Raw genomic sequence first — 21,188 nt, forward strand, 5'->3', positions numbered from 1 at the left:
CAGGCATGGTCGGGTGCCTCTAGTCCCAGCTTCTCGGAAGGAGGGTCGCTTAAGCTGGGAGATCGAGGTTTCAGTGAGCTGTGGTTGTGCCACTGCACTCCAGCCTGGTGACAGGGTAAGACCCTGTCTCAAGGAAAAAGAAAAGTGAACATTGACCACATGAACAATAATGGTATATTATTATAATTAATATAATAAAATATTGTCTGTTTATATATGTATACATGAAAATACACAAATATCCAAACAACAATAGAAAATTGTTGGATAAGTTTATAGGAAAGAAAATAATCCCAGATGGAAACTCAGAGATGAAAGAATGAATAGTAATGTGAAGGGTTAATATGAGGGCAAATTTAAGTTAATATTAATTGTATAGAACAATAATAATAATGTTTTATGGACTTCAAATATATGTATGCATGTGCATAGACTGTTTAATTCACTTTGTGCCATTTTTGTAAATACAATCATTTGGATAACTTTTTGTAAGTGTCTGGATTAATTTTACACTTTAGAAAGTACATAGATGATGTGCCAAGTTGAAATCCAAGAATTCCCACACAAAACTCTGTATGGAAGTTAGGGTTTTATGTAAAGCTTGCACAGTAAGAGTGGCTATGGTTTTGGGTTTACGGAATACTAAATTGGAATCTTTTTTTCTCTTTTTTTCAGACTTGGTGTCCCTGGAATGCAGTGGTGGGATCACAGCTCATTGCAGCCTCGACCTTCCCTGGCCCAGATGGTCCTCCTACTTCAGCCTCCCAGGTAGCTGGAATTACAGGCACGCACCACTATGATTGGGTAATTTTTTTAAAAGATTTTTTTAGAGACGGGGTTTTGCCCTGTTGCCCAGGCTGGTCTCAAACTCCTGGCCTCAAGCGATCTGCCCACCTCCACCTCCCAAAGTGCTAGTATTACAGGGGTGAGCCACCGCACTCAGCCCTAAATTGGAATCTACTCATTCTGCCATAGATAAATGTTTTGTTTAGTGACTAATATCTGTGACATTAGGGGCCTTGTGCAAATATAATACATTGATTAGGGATCTGTTTTGTCCTGGACACAACGTTCACTCAGAATTTTATGAAATTGCAAGTCATATAATTTCTAAACTTCTAAAAATGTGTGTAGAACATTTTTACTTCCACAACCAACTTCGAGGATTTTAGAACAAAATTCTATGGGTTTCCATGCCCTCTTCTTGTTTGGCTGCTTATTTGACTGAAATTAACAGGTAGCCATATTGACTATTTGGAAACATTGCTGTTTCTCTCTATATTTTTAAATTTCGCTCTGCTGAATACTCTGTTTTACCATATATAAGAGTGATGTGAGCTGGGCTAGTGACTCACGACTGTAATCACAGTGACTTGGGAAGCTTAAGCAGGAGGATCGCTTGAGGCCAAGAGTTCAAGACCAGCCTGTGCAACGTAAGGAGACGCCCTTGCTAAAACAACAACAACAACAATTAGCCAGGCATGGTGGCATGCACCTGTAGTCCAAACTACTTGGGAGGCTGAAGTAGGAAGATCATTTGGGCCCAAGAGTTTGAGGACACAGTGAGTTATGATTGCACCACTGCACTCCAGACGAGTGACAGAGACTCTCACTCTTAAAAAAAAAAAAAAGATGTTTTATTTATAAATTTCTCTCTCTCTCTCTCTCTCTCTCTCTCTCTGTCTCTCTCTCTATTCTTTGAGACAGGGTCTTGCTTTGTCATCCAGACTGGTGTACAGTGGCACAAACAAAGCTCACTGTGGCCTCAATCTCATGGGCTCAAGTGATCCTTCTGCCTCAGCCTCCTGAGTAGCTGGGACTACAGGTATGCACCATCATACCTAATTTTAAAAAAAATTTTTGAGGCTGGGCGCGGTGGCTCACACCTGTAATCCCAGCACTTTGGAAGGCCGAGGTGGGAGGAACACCTGAGGTCGGGAGTTTAAGACCAGCCTGACCAACATGGAGAAATCCCATCTCTAATAAAAATACAAAATTAGCCAGGAGTGGTGGCGCATGCCTGTAATCCCAGCTACTCAGGAGGCTGAGGCAGGAGAATTGCTTGAACCCAGGAGACGGAGGTTGTGGTGAACCGAGATCATGCGACTGCACTCCAGCAACAAGGTCTCACTATGTTACCCAGGCTGGTCTTGAACTCCTGAGCTCAAGCCATCCTCCCGCCTCAGCCTCTCAAAGTGTTGGGATTACAGGTGTGAGCCACTGTGTCTGGCCTAAATCTCACTTTTTTAAAGCACTCTTGACCTTGTATTAATCAATTGTTAATTAAAACAATTATTAATGCTTAATTATTGTTTAAGCAAAAATAATTTTATGATAAAAACAAACACTTGAGAGCACCAGCCCAGCAATGTGTAACAGGAAGAACTGAATTCTGGTAAATAATTTTAATGATGAATTAAGTGAAGTAAGCTTGATACAAATATATTATGTAATATAAATACTGTATGGAATTTGCCCCTGGTAAATAATTAGGTCTTTTACTTCTGTAAATGTCACTTTAATATTCATTTCCTTTTTTTCCTGTGGTTAATCTCATTAAGTATATGAATTTTAATAAAGTTTACTTGGGACAATTTACAAGAATGCATCATAATAATGAGGATCAAGAGCCTAAAACAAACTTTTTAAAGTTTTTCCTCTTCGTCTTTCACTTGCAGAAAGCCTGCCACCTTTTGAACCAGGCATCCCTTTTGGATCTTGTGTGCATTAGTATAAGCGCTATCCTGTGACCCAAAATTATAGTGGCAACCTTGAGCATATCCACAGACAGATCTTCAGCTCTGGGATGAAAACTGATGGCTTCAGCTGCTGTGCTCCTTGCATTCATCTCTGCATACACACTGACTCTATGCTTCTCCTGAGTGCTGCCAGCCAATGACTGGGAGTGGCAGAAATGCTATGGTAGGCCATTTCCGGGGAGATGCAGATCACTTCTGACAGGGTGACTCCTCATTGGCCTGTTGAACTTTCTTTGACTTTCATAGCAGCCTAAACCTCTTCTTTAGCCTGCTTTCCTTCACAAAAGGTCAGACCTGCATTGTGGCCTGATAGCTCTCCCAACCTCCCCTCCCAGCCTCCTCACTTTCCCTCACAGCTGTTTTCCACTAATAAATCTCTTGCATGTCTAATTTCATCTTGGCATTTTAGGAAACCTGTAACAATGTTATAGGAGTTATAAAGAAATTATTTTAGGCAGATAGAGAGGAAAAGGGGTCCTTGGAAAGTTTTTGTCTCTTTTAAAGCAGCTCCAGAACTGGAAAGCCCCAGCTCTCAGAGCCAGGCCGGCTAACTTTGATATGCAAATGCCAGCCATTAGAAACTGGGTCCACCCAAACGTGGCAATTCCCACCTTTGCCCTCTTGCCCTTACCCCAACATGTGCCTGGCAATATGGCCGCCCCCACATATCCCCACGTGTGCAGAACATCAAGGTGCCCTGTATTTGCATATTAAAAGGCTAGGGTTGGAGGACAAGTTTTTTCCACAGGCTATGTGAGTGACATGCCCGGTCAAACCAATTCCCTGAGCCCTATGCAAATCAGGTACCACCTCCTCCAGCCTCCTCACATAAGCAGTTACCTTTCCACGGCACCCAGGTTTTCCTCTCACGGCTTTGGAGTCCCCCTCCCTCTATCTCTGTTCAGGGGAGCTTCTTTGTTTTCCCTTCTTTCTTGCCTATTAAACTCCCGCTCCTTAAAACTACTCCACATGTGTCCGTGTCATTTTATCCAATTAGGCGTGAGACAAGAGCCCTGGTGTTCTTCACTCATCGGAGCTGTATCAATAATATATGTCATGAAAAACATCCACAAAACCAAAAGTTGGTTCTTTGAAAAGGCTTATAAAATTGGTATGCATTTGGTGAGATTAGTAAAGAAAAAATAAAGAGAAATAACAAATATCAACAACTGAGAATTGGACAGTAGTACAGATCACACAGACATTAAAAACATAAAAAAAGGCGAGGTGCAGTGGCTCACACCTGTAATCTCAGCACTTTGGGATGCTGAGGTGGGAGGCTTTCCTGAAGCTAGGAGTTTGACACCAGCCTGGGCAACATAGAGAGACCTGGTATCTATTAATTTTTTTTTTTAATTAGCCAAGTGTCATGGCACATACCTGCAGTCATACCTACTTGGTAGGCTGAAGTGGGAGGATTGCTTGAGCCCAGGAGTTTGAAGTTACAGTGAGCCATGATCATGCTACTGCACTCTAGCCTGGGCAGCAAAGGGAGGTCCTGTCCTAAAAAAAAAAAAAAAAAAAAGCGTAAGAAGAGACTTCCTTTTCAGCTATGATAAAGTCCTTTGCAGCAGATTAATACTCATATGAAGAACAGCTAGTACATCTAGCTAAAATTTTTTGGCATATCTATTTGAAGGCATCAGAAAGCTGAAATGGCAGTCAAGACTAAATTTATGTATCGATGTCCTGGAGGAAAAAGCAGCTCACTGAGTTAAATCCCATATTTTGCGTTCTGCTTTCCTCTTCAGCATTTACAAATGCTTGGTTTGGGGTGAGAAGCCAGGCATAAAGAAAATGCTAGAGACACCAGCAGTTTTCAGCAATCTAATGGGATGGAGAAGATAAAAACTGGAGTTTGAGTTGCCAGGAATTGAGGAGCCAAGATCTTGGAGATAAGAGATATAGAAGTGTACTCACTTCATGATACCTGTTTTCAGCTGGAAGTACTTGCTGATTCTAGAGGTGCATGGGATTAGATTAGAGGCTATAAAACCAAGCAGAAATGACCAAAAAGCACAGCAGAGTTTTCTGTATCATGAAATTGGAGTTCAGCATCTGCCAAGAAGGAAGAAGTCCAGTAAACACTACAAGCTCTCGGCTGATACTCTTCAATGATATTACCCTAGGAAAGGGTGCAAACTAGAGATAGTACAGCTATTGTAAGACTAGCCTCACATGAGCTCAGCCCTGGTTGGAATGAGCTGATCTGCCTGACTTCAGTTGCCTGCCAAAGAATAGGATCAATCCTCTCTGGAGAAAAATAACATCATCCAGAAACCCTGCAATTGTTCATTCACTCTCTGGCAATCAATTATAACTGACCAGGTTATACAGGAGTTATTAAGAAATAATTCTTAGGCAGCTAGAAAGAGTGAAAGTTCTCAGTGGAATTTTCCTTTAATAAAAAGCAGCCCCAAACCATTTCTTCCCTAACAGAAAGCAACCTGATAAGCTTTCATATGTAAATGTCCGCAGCTGTACCTGAAAACCAGGTACATTCAATATGGCGTCTCCCACTCTTTTTTCCTTGTGACCACGTTTGCTGGCATTATAGCAGCCTTCAGGTAAAACCACCTGTACAGGTAACAGGGCTGCCGCCAGGAGGAGGCTATATTTGCATAATAAAAGACTAGGATGGGAGGGCCAGTCATTTTGCTGGTTATGTAAATAACACACCTGGTCAAACCAATCCCCTAGGCCCTATGTAAATGAATCACCTCATCCTCAAGCCTCTGTACAAAGCAGATTGTGTTCTGCCCCAAACTGGAGAACCTTTGGGGCAACCCGCTTTCTCACCATGAGGAAGCCTTTTTTCTCTCTCTTCTTGTCTATTCAACTGTCCCCTCCTAAACCCACTCCTTGTGTGTGTCCATGTTTTGAATTCTTTCTCGGCCGTGACAAAGAATCAGGGGATATACCCCAGGCGAGGGAGCCATTTCACAGGGACATCAAGAAAAATGAGCAAAAGAAATACAGTGCCACATGAGAAGTGCTAAACTGGGTAGAAATAACCACTCTCACTTTCATATTATCACCAGTAATCTGTGCAATAATGCAATAATATGTTGCTCCATGCCTGACCCCACAAAGCTGTGTGTCACATTTAAGGACAATTGTTCACTAAGTAATGTTTGAGCATTTGTCATGTGCTGGGCATTGTAGTAGATGCTGGACGTACAGAGATGAACAAGGCAGATGCTTTGTGATAATGTGAGCCTGAAGCTGCCAAGGAATACCATAGGAACCTAAAGAATGTAGCCCAAACTGTAGAAGACACAGAAAAGAAACAGTAAAAATCCAAACAGTGGGCATCATTTGAATCCTGAAGCCAAATGCACATAAAGGCCAACCCCACACTAGATATTTTAAAATTGACATACAGTAAAAATGACTTGATTGTTGGTATACAATTCTGTGAGTATTAACACATGTCTATATTTGTGTAGGGAATACCACAGTCAAAATATCAATAGTTGCATTACTCACCCTCTGAAAAAAATTCTTTGCCCTATCCCTTTGTTGTGGTATCTATTAACCACTTCTTTGCCCTGATAAACACTGATATGTTCTCTATGACTGTACTTTGAGTGTTGACAAATCAATGGAAACACAATAGTGTGTAACTTTTAGAGCCTGGTTTCTTTCACTCAGCATGATGTCCTTGAGATTTGTGCAAACATTTAGTGTTTTCCATGGAGTTTATGATGCTTCTATTATTGATTTCTAATATAATTTCATGGTAGTGAGGGAATATAACTATATTTCAATCCATTTAACTTTATTGGGATTTATTTTATGGCCTACCATATGACCTATCTTACTGAATAGTCCCTGTACTCTTGAAAAAAATGTGTATTTTGCTGTTATTGGATAGAGTGTTTTGTAAACATCAATTAAGATGTCTTGGTGAAAATTTTTTATTATTATTATACTTTAAGTTCTAGGGTACATGTGCACAAGGTGCAGGTTTGTTACATACGTATACATGTGCCATGCTGATGTGCTGTGCCCATTAACTCGTCAGTTACATCAGGTATTTCTCCTGATGCTATCCCTGTCCTGTCCCCCTGCCCCATGACAGGCCCTGGTGTGTGACGTTCCCTACCCTGTATCCAAGTGTTCTCATTGTTCAATTCCCACCTACGAGTGAGAGCATGCGGTGTTTGGTTTTCTGTCCTTGTGATAGTTTGCCCAGAATGATGGTTTCCAGCTTCATCCATGTCCCCACAAAGGCCATGAGCTCATCATTTTTTATGGCTGCATAGTATTCCATGGTGTATATGTGCCATACTTTTTTAATCCAGTCTATCATTGATGGATATCTGAGTTGGTTCCAAGTCTTTGCTATTGTGAATAGTGCCACAATAAACATACGTGTGCATGTGTCTTTATAGCAGCATGATTTATAATCCATTGGGTATATACCTAGTAATGGGATGGCTGGGTCAAATGGTATTTCTAGTTCTAGATCTTTGAGGAATTGCCACACTGTTTTCCACAATGGTTGAACTAGTTTACAGTCCCACCAACAGTGTAAAAGCATTCCTATTTCTCCACATCCTCTCCAGCACCTGTTGTTTCCTGACTTTTTAATGATTGCCATTCTAACTGGTGTGAGATGGTGTCTCATTGTGGTTTTGATTTTCATTTCTCTGATGGCGAGTGATGATGAGCGTTTTTTCATGTGTCTGTTGGCTGCATAAATGTCTTCTTTTGAGAAGTGTCTGTTCATATCCTTCGCCCACTTTTTGATGGGGTTGTTTGATTTTTTCTTGTAAACGTGTTTAAGTTCTTTGTAGATTCTGGATATTAGCCCTTTGTCAGATGGGTAGATTGCAAAAATTTTCTCCCATTCTGTAGGTTGCCTGTTCACTCTGATGGTAGTTTCTTTTGCTGTGCAGAAGCTCTTTAGTTTAATTAGATCCCATTTGTCTATTTTGGCTTTTGTTACCATTGCTTTTGGTATTTTAGACACGAAGTCTTGCCCATGCCTATGTCCTGAATGGTACTGCATAGGTTTTCTTCTAGGGTTTTTATGATTTTTGGTCTAACATTTAAGTCTTTAATCGTACCATGCTGTTTTGGTTACTGTAGCCTTGTAGTATAGTTAGAAGTCAGGTAGCATGATGCCTCCAATTTTATTCTTTTGGCTTATGATTGTCTTGACAATGCAGGCTCTTTTTTGGTTCCATATGAACTTTCAAGTAGTTTTTTCCAATTCTGTGAAGAAAGTCATTGGTAGCTTGATGGGGATGGCATTGAATCTATAAATTACCTTGGGCAGTATGGCCATTTTCACGATATTGATTTTTCCTATCCATGATCACGGAATGTTCTTCTATTTGTTTGTGTCCTCTTTTATTTCATTGAGCAGTGGTTTGTAGCTCTCCTTGAAGAGGTCCTTCACATCCCTTGTAAGATGGATTCCTAGGTATTTTATTCTCTTTGAAGCAATTGTGAATGGGAATTCACTCATGATTTGCCTCTCTGTTTGCCTATTATTGTTGTAAAGGAATGCTTGTGATTTTTGCACATTGATTTTGTATCCTGAGACTTTACTGAAGTTGCTTATCAGCTTAAGGAGATTTTAGGCTGAGATGATGGGGTTTTCTAAATATACAATCATATCATCTGCAAACAGGCACAATTTGACTTCCCCTTTTCCTAATTGAATACCGTTTATTTCTTTCTCTTACCTGATTGCCCTGGCCAGAACTTCCAACACTATATTGAATAGGAGTGGTGAGAGAGGGCATCCTTGTCTTGTGCCAGTCTTCAAAGGGAATGCTTCCAGTTTTTGCCCATTCAGTATGATATTGGCTGTGGTTGTGTTATAAGTAGTTCTTACTATTTTGAGATACATCCCATCAATACCTAGTTTATTGAGAGTTTTTAGCATGAAAGGCTGTTGAAATTTTTCCAAGTCCTTTTCTGCGTCTATTATAATCACGTGGTTTTTGTCTTTGGTTCTGTTTATATGATGGATTACTTTTATTGATTTGCGTATGTTGAACCAGCCTTGCATCCCAGGGATGAAGCCAACTTGATCATGGTAGATAAGCTTTTTGACGTGTGGCTGGATTCTGTTGGCCAGTATTTTATTGAAGATTTTTGCGTCGATGTTTATCAGGGATATTGGTCTAAAATTCTCTTTTTTTGTTGTGTCTCTGCCGGGTTTTGGTATCAGGATGATGCTGGCTTCATAAAATAAGTTATAGAGGATTCCCTCTTTTTCTATTGATTGGAATAGTTTCAGAAGGAATGGTACCAGCTCCTCTTTGTACCTCTGGTAGAATTTGGCTGTGAATCCGTCTGGTCCTGGACATTTTTTGGTTGGTAGGCTATTAATTATTTCCTCAATTTCAGGGTCTGTTATTGGTCTATTCAGGGATTCAACTTCTTCCTGGTTTAGTCTTGGGAGGGTGTATGTGTCCAGGAATTTATCCATTTCTTCCAGATTTTCTAGAGGTGTTTATAGATTTGTATAGAGGTGTTTATCATATTCTCTGATGGTGGTCTGTATTTCTTTGGGATCAGTGGTGATATCCCCTTTATCATTTTTTATTGTGTCTGTTTGATTCTTCTCTCTTTGCTTCTTTATTATTTGGGCTAGTGGTCTATCTATTTTGTTAATCTTCTCAAAAAACCAGCTCCTGGATTCACTGATTATTTTGAAGGGTTTTTCATGTCTCTATCTCCTTCAGTTCTGCTCTGATCTTAGTTATTTCTTGTCTTCTGCTAGCTTTTGAATTTGCTTGCTCTTGCTTCTCTGGTTCTTTTAATTGTGATGTTAAGGTGTTGATTTTAGATCTTTCCCACTTTCTCCTGTGGGCATTTAGTGCTATAAATTTCCCTCTAAACACTGCTTTAGCTGTGTCCCAGAGATTCTGGTACATTGTGTCTTTATTCTCATTGGTTTCAAATAACTTACTTATTTCTGCCTAAACTTCGTTATTTATCCAGTGGTCATTCAGGAGCACGTTGTTCAGTTTCCATGTAGTTGAGCAGTTTTGAGTGAATTTCTTAATCCTGAGTTCTAATTTGATTGCCCTGTGGTCTGAGAGACAGTTTATTATAATTTCTGTTCTTTTACATTTGCTGAGGAGTGCTTTACTTCCAACTATGTGGTCAATTTTAGAATAAGTGTGATGTGGTTTTGAGAAGAATGTATATTTTGTTGATTTGGGGTAGAGAGTTCTGTATAAGTCTATTAGGTCTGCTTGGTGCAGAGCTGAGTTCAAGTCCAGGATATCCTTGTTAACTTTCTGTCTCATTGATCTGTCTAATGTTGACAGTGGGGTGTTACCATTTTTATTGTGTGGGAGTCTAAGTCTCTTTGTAGGTCTCTCAGGACTTGCTTTATGAATCTGGTGCACCTGTATTGGGTGCATATATATTTAGGATAGTTAGCTCTTCTTGTTGAATTGATCCCTTTACCATTATGTAATGGCCTTCTTTGTCTCTTTTGATCTTTGTTGGTTTAAAGTCTGTTTTATCAGTGACTAGGATTGCAACCCCTGCTTTTTTTTTTTTTTTTGTTTTCCATTTGTTTGGTAGATCTTCCTCCATCCCTTTATTTTGAGCCTATGTGTGTCTCTCTGCACGTGAGATGGGTCTCCTGAATACAGCACACTGATGGGTCTTGACTCTTTATCCAATTTGCCAGTCTGTGTCTTTTAATTGGGGCATTTAGACCATTTACATTTAAAGTTAATATTGTTATGTGTGAATTTGATCCTGTCATTATGATGTTAGCTGGTTATTTTGCTCATTAGTTGATGCAGTTTCTTCCTAGCATCAATGGTCTTTACAATTTGGCATGTTTTTGCAGTGGCTGGTACCAGTTGTTCCTTTCCATGTTTAGTGCTTCCTTCTGGAGCTCTTGTAAGGCAGGCCTGGTGGTGACAAAATCTCTCAGCATTTGCTTGTCTGTAAAGGATTTTATTTCTCCACTTATGAAGCTTAGTATGGCTGGATGTGAAATTCTTGGTTGAAAATTCTTTTCTTTAAGAATGTTGAATATTGGCCCCCACTCTCTTCTGGCTTGTAGAGTTTCTGCTGAGAGGTCTGCTGTTAGTGTGATGGGCTGCCCTTTGTGTGTAACCTGACCTTTCTCTCTGGCTGCCCTTAACATTTTTTCCTTCATTTCAACCTTGGTGAATCTGACAATTATGTGGCTTGGAGTTGCTCTTCTCGAGGAGTATCTTTGTGGCACTCTCTGTATTTCATGAATTTGAATGTTGGCCTGCCTTGCTAGGTTGGGAAGTTCTCCTGGATAATATCCTGAAGAGTGTTTTCCAACTTGGTTCCATTCTCCCTGTCACTTTCAGATACACGAATCAGACACAGATTTGGTCTTTTCACATAATCCCATATTTCTTGGAGGCTTTGTTCATTTCTTTTCACTCATTTTTCTCTAAACTTCTCTTCTCACTTCATTTCATTCATTTGGTCTTCAATCACTGATACCCTTTCTTCCACTTGATTGATTCGGCTACTGAAGCTTGTGCATGCGTCACGTAGTTCTTGTGCCATGGTTTTAGCTCCATCAGGTCATTTAAGGTCTTCTCTATGCTGTTTATTCTAGTTAGCCGTTTGTCTAATCTTTTTTCAAGATTTTTAGCTTCTTTGCAATGGGTTTGAACATCCTCCTTTAGCTCAGATAAGTTTGTTATTACTGATCTTCTGAAGCCTATTTCTGTCAACTCTTCAAATTCATTCTCTGTCCAGCTTTGTTCCATTGCTGGCAAGGAGCTGCGTTCCTTTGGAGGAGAAGAGGAACTCTGATTTTTATAATTTTCAGCTTTTCTGCTCTGGTTTCTCCCCATCTTTGTGGTTTCATCCACCTTTGGTTTTTGATGATGGTGACCTACAGATGGGGTTTTGGTGTGGATATCCTTTTTGTTGATGTTGATGCTATTCCTTTCTGTTTGTTAGTTTTCCTTCTAACAGTCGGGACCCTTAGCTGCAGGTCTGTTGGAGTTTGCTGGAGGTCCACTCCAGACCCTGTTTGCCTGGGTATCACCAGCAGAGGCTGCAGAATAGCGAATACTACAGAACAGCAAATGTTGCTGCCTGATTCTTCCTCTAGAAGCTTCATCTCAGAGGGGTACCTGGCTGTATGAGGTGTAAGTCAGCCCCTACTGGCAGATGTCTCCCAGTTAGGTTACTTGGGGGTCATGGACCCACTTGAGAAGTCAGACTGTCCGTTCTCAGATCTCAAACCCTGTGCAGGGTGAACCACTACTCTCTTCAAAGCTGTCAGACAGGGACGTTTAAGTCTGCAGAAGTTTCTGTGCCTTTTGTTCAGCTATGCCCTGCCCCCAGAGGTAGAGTCTACAAAGCCAGGCAGGCCTACTTGAACTGCAGCTTGAGCTTCCTGGCCTCTTTGTTTACCTAGTCAAGCCTCAGCAATGGCAGACACCACTCCCCCAGCCTCACTGCAACCTTGCAGTTCAAACTTGGACTGCTGTGGGCCTGGGACCCTCTGAGCCAGGTGTGAGATATAATCTCCTGGTGTGCCATTTGCTAAGACCATTGGAAAAGCGCAGTATTAGGGTGGGAGTGTCCTGATTTTCCAGGTACTGTCTGTCATGGCTTCCCTTGGCTAGTAAAGGGAATTCCCTGACCACTTGTGCTTCCCGGGTGAGGCTATGCCCCGCCCTGCTTCGGCTCACCCTCTGTGGGCTGCACGCACTGTCCAACAGGTCCCAGCGAGATGAACCCGGTACCTCAGTTGGAAATGCAGAAATCACCCATGTTCTGTGTTGTTCATGCTGGGAGCTGCAGACTGGAGCTGTTCCTATTTGGCCATCTTGGAGGGCGCTCCGAAAATATTGCTTAATTCTTCTATATACATCTACATTGTGTCTACTTTTTATATCAAATACTGAAAGAGGAATGTTGAAGTCTCAAACTATAATTGTAAATTCATCTATTTTTTCTTCTTTCTATTCTGTCAGAATTTGTTTCATATATTTTAAAGTTCTGTTATTGCGAGCATATATATTTAGAATTGTAATGTCTTCTTGATGAATTAGTCTCTTTGTCATTGTGAAATGTCTCTATTTATTTGAGATAATATTCTTTGTTCTAAACTCTAATTTGCATGATATTAATACAGCCACCAGCCACTCCAGCTTTTTTTTTTTTAGACAGAGTGCAATGGCAAGATCTCGGCCCACCACAACCTCCGCCTCCTAGGTTCAAGCGATTCTCCTGCCTCAGCCTCCCGAGTAGCTGCGATTACAGGCATGCACCACCACACCTGGCTAATTTTGTATTTTTGGTAGAGATGGGGGTTTCTCCATGTTGGTTAGGCTGGTCTCGAACTCCCGACCTCAGGTGATCCGCCCACCTCTGCCTCCCAAAGTGCTGCAATTACACATGTGACCCACTATGCCTGGCCCTCCAGCTTTCTTATTATAAGAGTTAGCATGGTATATCATTCCCTTTCCCTTTGTTGCATAAAATCTGTCTTCATATTTAATGCATATTGCTGGATTTTCTTTTTTCATCCAGTCTATCTATGCATTCTTTTTTTTATTTTGAATTTCTGTGGGTACATACTAGGTGTATGTATTTATGGGGTACATAAGATATTCTGATACAGAGATACAATGCATAATAATCACATCAGATGGCTGGGCACTGTGGCGCATGCCTCTAATCCCAGCTACTCAGGAGGGTGAGGCAGGAGAATCACTTGAACCCGCGAGGTGGAGGTTGTGGTCAACAGAGATTTTGCCATAGCACTGCAGCTGGGGCAACAAGAGTGAAACTCCATCTCAAAATAAATAAGTAAATAAAATAAATAAATAAATAAATAAGTAAATAAATAAATAATCAAATCAGGGTAAATGGGGTATATATCACCTCAAGCATTTATTCTTTGTGATACAAACAATCCAACTATACTCTTTTAGTTATTTTTAAGTGTGCTTTTGTGCTATCAAAATACTAGATTTTATTCATTCTATCTAACTATATCAACTATATTTTTGTATCCATTAACCACACCCACTTGCCCCCTACCACCTGTGCCACCACCGCTACCCTTCCCAACTTCGGGGAACCATTATTCTACTCTCTATTCCCATGAGTTTAGTTGTTTTTCTTTTATAGCTCCCACAAATAAGTGAGAACTTGCAATATTTGTCTTTCTGTGCCTGGCTTATTTCACTCAACATAATGACCTCCAGTTCCATCCATGTTGTTGCAAATGACAAGGTTTCATTGTTTTTATGGCTGCATTGTACTCCATTGTGTATAAGTATCACATTTTCTTTATCCATTTATCTGTTGATGGACCCTTAGGTTGCTTCTAAAACTTGGCTGTTGTGAATAGTGCTGCAATAAATATGGGAGTGAGTGCAGTATGTCTCTTCAATATACTGGCTTCATTTTCTTTGGGTATACACCTAGCAGTGTGACTCTTTGGGTATATACCTAGCAGTTTTGTTCTTTTTGCACAGGATAGCTTTGGGTATTCTGGGTCTTTTGTGGTTCTATATAAATTTTAGGACTATTTTTTCTATTTCTGTCAAGAATGTCATAGGTATATTGATTGTAGATTACCTTGGGTAATATGGACATTTTAACAATATTGTTTCTTCAAATTCATGATCATGGAAATACTTTTCCATTTTTTCGTGTCCTCTTCAATTTCCTGCATCAATATTTTATACTTTTTATTGCAGAGATCTTCAATTATTTAGTTAAATTTATTCCTAGGTATCGTATTTTACCTGTAGCTATTGTAAATGGGATTACTTTCTTGATTTCTTTTTCAAATTGTTCACTATTGGCATATAGAAATAATACTGATTTTTGTATGTTGATTTTGTATCCAACAACTTTACCAAATTTGCTGATCAACTCTAATAGTTTCTTGGTAGAGTCTTTAGATTTTTTGAAATGTAAGATTATTTCATCTGAAAACAAGGATAGTTTGACTTCTTACTTCCAGTTTGGATGCCCTTTCTTTCACTTGTCTAATTGCTCTAGCTAGGACTTCCAGTAATATGTTGAATGACAGTGGTAAAAGTGGGCATCCTTGTCATTGTTTCAGATCTTAGAGGAAAGGTTTTCCATTTTTCCCCATTCAGTATAATACTAGTTGTGGGTCTGTTTACTGTGTTGAGGTATGTTACTTTTATACGCAGTTTTTTCAGGATTTATCATAGAGGGATGTTGAATTTTATCAAATGATTTTTCAGCATCAAGTGAAATGATCATTGGTTTTTGTCCTTCATTCTGTTGATATGCTGTATCACATTGATTAATTTGCATATGTTGAACCATCCTTGCATCCCTGGGATAAACCACTTGGTCATGATAAATGCTCTTTTTAACATCTTGTTGAATTTGGATTGCTAGTTTTTGATTTTTTTTTTTTTTGAGGATTTTTGCATTAATGTTCATTGGGGATATTGGCCTGGGGTTTGCTTTTTTTTTGATGTGTCTTTGGTTTTGGTATCAGGGCAATACTGACCTCACAGAATAAGTTTGAAAGTATTCCATCATCCTCTATTTTTCTGAATAGTTTGAGTGGGATTGGCATTCATTTTTCTTTAAATGTTTGGTAAAATTCAGCAGTGAAGCCATCAGGTCTCTGGCTTTCTTTGACTTTATATTAAAACTTTGATCTCATTACTTCTTATTGGTTGGTTCAGGTTTTGGATTTCTTTATGGCCCAATCTTGGTAGGTTGTAGTTTTCTAGGAATGCATCTATTTCTTCTAGATTTTCCAATTTATTGACGTTCAGTTGCTGATAGTAGCCACAAATTATCCTTTGAATTACTGTGGTATCAGCTGTAAAGTCTTCTTTTGCATCTCAATTTTATCTATTTGGCTCTTCTCTTTTTTTTTCTTAATTAGTTAGGCTAAAGATTTGTCAATTTTGTTCATCTTTTTAAAAAAACCATCATTTCCTTTCATTGATCTTTTGTATTTTTTTTTTCATTTTAATGTCATTAAGTTCTGCCCTGACCTTTATTATTTCTTTCCTTCTATTAGTTTTGGGTTTGATTTTCTTGTGCTTTTCTAGTTCTTTAAGATGCATCATTAGTTTATCTATTTGAAGTTTTTCTTCTTTTTCGATGTAGGTGCTTATAGCTATAAACTTTCTTCTTAGGACTTCTGTCACTGTATCCAGTGTCTGTAGGTTTTGGTTTGTTGTGTTTCCATTATCATTTGCTTCAATAAATTTTTCAATTTTCTTTTTAATTTCTTCATTGACCCACTGGTTATTCAGGAGCAACTTGTTTAATTTTCATGTGTTTGTATAGTTTCCAAAACTGCTCTTGTGATTTCTAGTTTCATTCCATTGAAGATGCTTTACATTATTTCAATTTTTTTGAATGTTTTAAGACTTGTTTTGTGACCTAACATATAGTTCATCCTTGAGAATGAGCCATGTGCTGAGAACGTGTATTCTGCAGCCATTGGATAAAATGTTCTGTAAATATCTATGAGGTCCATTTGGTCTATAATGTAGATCAAGTCTGATGTTTCTTTGTTGATTTTCTGTCTGGATGATCTGTCCAATGTTAAAAGTGGGGTGTTGAAGTCTCCACCTATTATGGTATTGAGGTCTCTCTCTGTAGTGGTAATAACACGTACTTTACATACGTAGGTGCTCCAGCATTGGGTGCGTATATATTTACAAGTGCTATATCCTCTTACCGAATTGACCCTTTTATCATTATATAATGATCTTCATTGTTCCATAGTTTTTGTTTTGAAATAATCTATTTTGTCTGATGTAAGTATAGCTACTCCTACTGTCTTTTTGTTTCCATTGGCATGGAATATCTTTTTCCATCCCTTTTTTTTCAGTCTATGTGCGTCTTTATAGGTGAAATACGTTTCTTTTTTTCTTTTTCTTTCTTTTTTATTTTCAGATGGAGTCTCACTCTGCCCCCCAGGCTGGAGTGCAGTGGCGCGATCTCGGCTCACTGCAAGCTCTGCCTTCTGGGTTCATGCCATTCTCCTGCCTCAGCCTCCTGAGTAGCTGGGACTACAGGCGCCCACCACCACGCCCAGCTAATTTTTTGTATTTTTAGTAGAGATGGAGTTTCACCATGTTAACTAGGATGGTCTCGATCTCCTGACCTTGTGATCCACCTGTCTTGGCCTCCCAAAGTGTTGGGATTACAGGCGTGAGCCACTGCATGCAGCCAGGTGAAATATGTTTCTTACAGGCAATAGATCATTGGATCTTGTCTTTTTATTTATTCAGCCACTTTATGTCTTTGGAGTGGAGAGTTTAGTCCATTTACCTTCAACTTTATTATTGATGAATAAGAACTTTCTCCTGCCAATATGTTATTTATTTTCTGGTTGTTTTGTGCTCTCCTTTTCCTTCTTTCTTTCTTTCCTGTCTTCCTTTAAATAAAGGTGATTTTCTCAGGTGGTGTTTTTAAATTTCTTGCTTTTTATTTTTTGTGTATCTGTTGTCTGTTTTTTGATTTGAGGTTACCATGGGGCTTGCAAATCATATCATATAATCTATTAAACTGATGATAACACTAATTGCATAAAGAAACAAACAAAGGGAAAACTAATACAAACTCAAAATCTCTATACTTTAACTTCATTCTCCAGCTTTTTAACTTTTCGTTTCTATTTATATTTTATACTGTGCATGTCTTGAAAAGTTGTTGTAGTTATTATTTTTGATAGGCTCTTTTATTCTTTCTACTTAAAAGTCATGTATATACCACTCACTTTTTTTTTTTTAATATTCTGTGTTTTTCTGTGTGCTTAGTACTATTAGCAAATTTTGTACCTTCAGGTGATTTCTTTTTTTTCTTTTTCTTTTTCTTTTTTTTTTTTTGTGAGACAGAATTTCACTCTTGTCACCCAGTCTGGAGTGCAGTGGTGGGATCTCAGCTCACTGCAACCTCCACCTCCCAGGTTCAAGTGATTCTCCTGCCTCAGCCTCCCAAGTAGCTGGGATGACAGACACCCTCCACAACACCCAGCTAATTTTTTTTATTTTTAGTAGACATGGAGTTTCACTGTGTTAGCCAGGCTGGTCTTGAACTCCTGACCTCGTGATCCACCTGCCTTGGCCTCCCAAAGTGCTGGGATTACAGGCGTGAGCCATCGTGCCTGGCTCAGATGATTTCTTATTGCTCATGAATGTCCTTTTCTTTCAGATTGACAGTGATTGGCAAATCCTGCCAGGCTAGTGTCTTTCCCTTGAGGGTTGTGAGTTCCTGTAGTCCTGACAGGGTTCACAGATGCCATCTAGGAGCCAGGGCCTGGAGTTGGGAACTTTAGGAATCTACCTGGTGCTCTATTCTACTGCTGCTGAACCTAGCACCAAAGCTGGAAGATAAAGTCCTTCCCAGTCTTCTCTCCCCTTTCTTCAAGCAGAGGAGTCTCTCCTAGTGGCATCCACTGCCCCAGGCCTTCAATACATACTACCTGGGTACCCCTGATATTCACTCAAGACCCAAGGGCTCTTTGGTCAGCTTGTGGTAAGTACTGCCAGTTCTTAGTCTCACCCTTCAGGAGAGTAGGCTCCCCTCTTGCCAAGGGCAGGTCCAGAAATGCTGTTGGGAGCCAAGGTCTGGAACAGGAACCCCCAGGAGCCCACCTAATGCCATACCCCACTGTGACTGAGCTGGCACCCAAGCTGATATTTGGTTCTTATGAAGGTGCTTTTCTGTGTGGAAATTCAATTTAGTATTCCTGCAGGGGGGATGATCACTAGAGGCTTCTGTTCACCCATCTTGTTCTGCCTCTCCTATCTCCGCCTTCTATTGGAATGTTTAGAATATGTTTCCTTCAATGTAATTATTAATGTGGTTTGGTTTTAAATCTATCATTTTGCTATTTATTTTCCATTTTCTTCATGTGTTCTTTTCTTTTTTTCCCTCTGTCCCTGCCTTCTTTTGGATTAATGGAATAGTTTTCATTATTCCATTTTATCTCTACTACTGGCTTATTAGCTACACCTCTTTGTTTTTTGCTTTTGTTTTTTAGAGCTTACTCAAAGTTAAAAAATGTATCTTTAACTTATCACAGTCTACCTCCCAATAACGTACCATTTTATGTTTAGTATATCAATCCTACAACAGTATTTTTTCATTTACCCCTCTTGTCCCTTGTGCTATTTTATCATATATTTTACTTCTGCATATAATATAAACCAAACAAAACATGTTTTCAATTAGACTTTTAAGTATTAAGGTTATTTACTTTTTTGACTTTTTTGAGACAGGGTCTTCCTCTGTAGCCCATGCTGGAGTGCAGTGGTGCAAGCATGGGTCACTGCAGCCTTGATCCTGGGCTCAAGTGATCCCCCCACCTCACCCTCCCGAGTAGCTGGGACTATAGGTGCGTGCCACCATGACTAGCTAATTTTTCTTTTTTTGTAGAGGCAGGATTTTACCATGTTGCCCAGGCTAAGGTTAATTTTTTAAAAAATGTTTTTATTTTGGGGTAATCTTAATCTCATAGAAAGGTGTAGTGAAAATTTTTAAATAAGAAAAAAAATTTCTTATTTGCTCATGTATTTACTTATTCTTTATTCCTTTGGATCAATCCAGGTTTTTATCTGGTATCATAGGCCTATTCTCATAGAAGTTTTAACATTTTTTGTAATACACATCCAATGCTGATGAATCCTTCCAGACTTTTTTATTTGAAAAAATTTGCTATTTCATTTTCATTTTTAAAGTATATTTTGGCTGGGTAGAGGCACTTTTGTTTGTTTTTGTGCCCTTTTGGCCCTTTATTAGCCCATTGTTACCTGACTTGCATAGTGTCTGGTGAGAAGTCTGTAATTCTTATCCCTCTTCTTGTGTGTAAGAAGACATATTGTATTTTTCTCTCTAGCTTCTTTTACGATTTTCTCTTTATGATCAGTTTTTAGCCATCTTAACATGATGTGAGTGTGTGTGTGGTGTGTGTGTGTTTATGTCTTGCTTGGCGTTATCAAGAGTTTAAGATATACAAGTGTATTATTTGCTTCATATGAGCAAACATTTTGGTCATTGTTTCTTAAAATATTTTCCTGTCCTTCCTTTTCTGGGTCCTCAACTATAGGTACATTACAGCACTTGATACTGTCCCAAAGGTCTCTGAGATATTCTTAATTTCTTTTATTTTTTTTCCTCTGTCTCAAGTTTAGATTGTTTCTGTTGGTACTTCTTCACATTTATTGACAGTTTCTTCTTTGTGCCTACTCTGCTGTTAATCTCATTCCATAAATCTTTCATTATCATTTCTAGAAGTTTTGTTTGGCTCCTTCATTTTTGCTCTTTTTTTTATATCTTACATTTCTTTCCTCATTGTGTTCGTGTTTACTTTTTTTTTTTGAGACAGAGTCTTGCTGTCTTGCCCAGGCTGGAGTGCAATGGCACAATCTCAGCCTCCCAAAGTGTTGGGATTACAGGTGTGAGCCACCATACTCAGCCCATGTTTTCCTTTAAGAACTGAAACAGGCTGGGCACAATGGCTCACATCTAACATTCTAGCATTTTGGGAGGCAGAGGCAGGCAGACCACTTGAGGCTAGGGGTTCAAGACCAGCCTGGCCAACATAGTGAAACCCTGTCTCTACTAAAAGTACAAAAAAATAGCTGGGTATGGTGGCATGCACCTGTAATACCAACTACTCAGGAGGCTGAGGCAGGAGAATCGCTTGAACCTGGGAGGTAGAGGTTGAAGTGAGCTGAGATTGCACCTACTGTACTCCAGACTGGGCAACAGAGTGAGACTCTGTCTCAAAAAAAGAAAGAAAAATTAAAACATAAATTTATCTTTCTTTTTTTTCAGTTAAAACTTTTTATATTTTAATAGCTTTGGGGGTACAAGTGGCTTTTGGTTACATGGGTGAGTTGTATGGTGGTGAAGTCTGAGATTTTACCACACCTATCTCCTTAGTAGTATATGTTGTACCCAATATATAGGTTTTGTATGTCCCTACTCTCCCGCTTCTGAGTCTCCATAGTTCATTATATCACTTTGTATGCCTTTGCATATCCATAGCTTAGCTCTTGGTTATAAGTGAGAACATAAGATATTGGGTTTTCCATTCCTGAGCTATTTCACTTAGAAAAATGGCCTCCAGCTCCATCCAAGTTGCTGCAAAACACATATTTAGTTGTTTTTTATGGCTGAGTCATATTCCATAGTGCGTGTATACCACATTTGCTTTATCCATTCATTGGTTGATGGGCACTTAGGTTGGTTCCATGTCTTTGCAATTGTGAATTGTGCTGCAACAAACACATATGTGCAGATGACTTTTTGATATAACAACTTATTTTCCTTTGGGCAGATACCCAAGAGTGGGATTGCTGGATCGAATGGTAGATCTACTTCTAGTTCTTTAGGAAATCTCCATACTGTTTTCCACAGAGGTTGTACTAATTTACATTCCCACCAGCAGTGTATAAGCATTCCCTT

The sequence above is a fragment of the Piliocolobus tephrosceles genome, chromosome 10 (assembly GCF_002776525.5).
Source record: "Piliocolobus tephrosceles isolate RC106 chromosome 10, ASM277652v3, whole genome shotgun sequence".
Lineage (NCBI taxonomy): Eukaryota > Metazoa > Chordata > Mammalia > Primates > Cercopithecidae > Piliocolobus > Piliocolobus tephrosceles.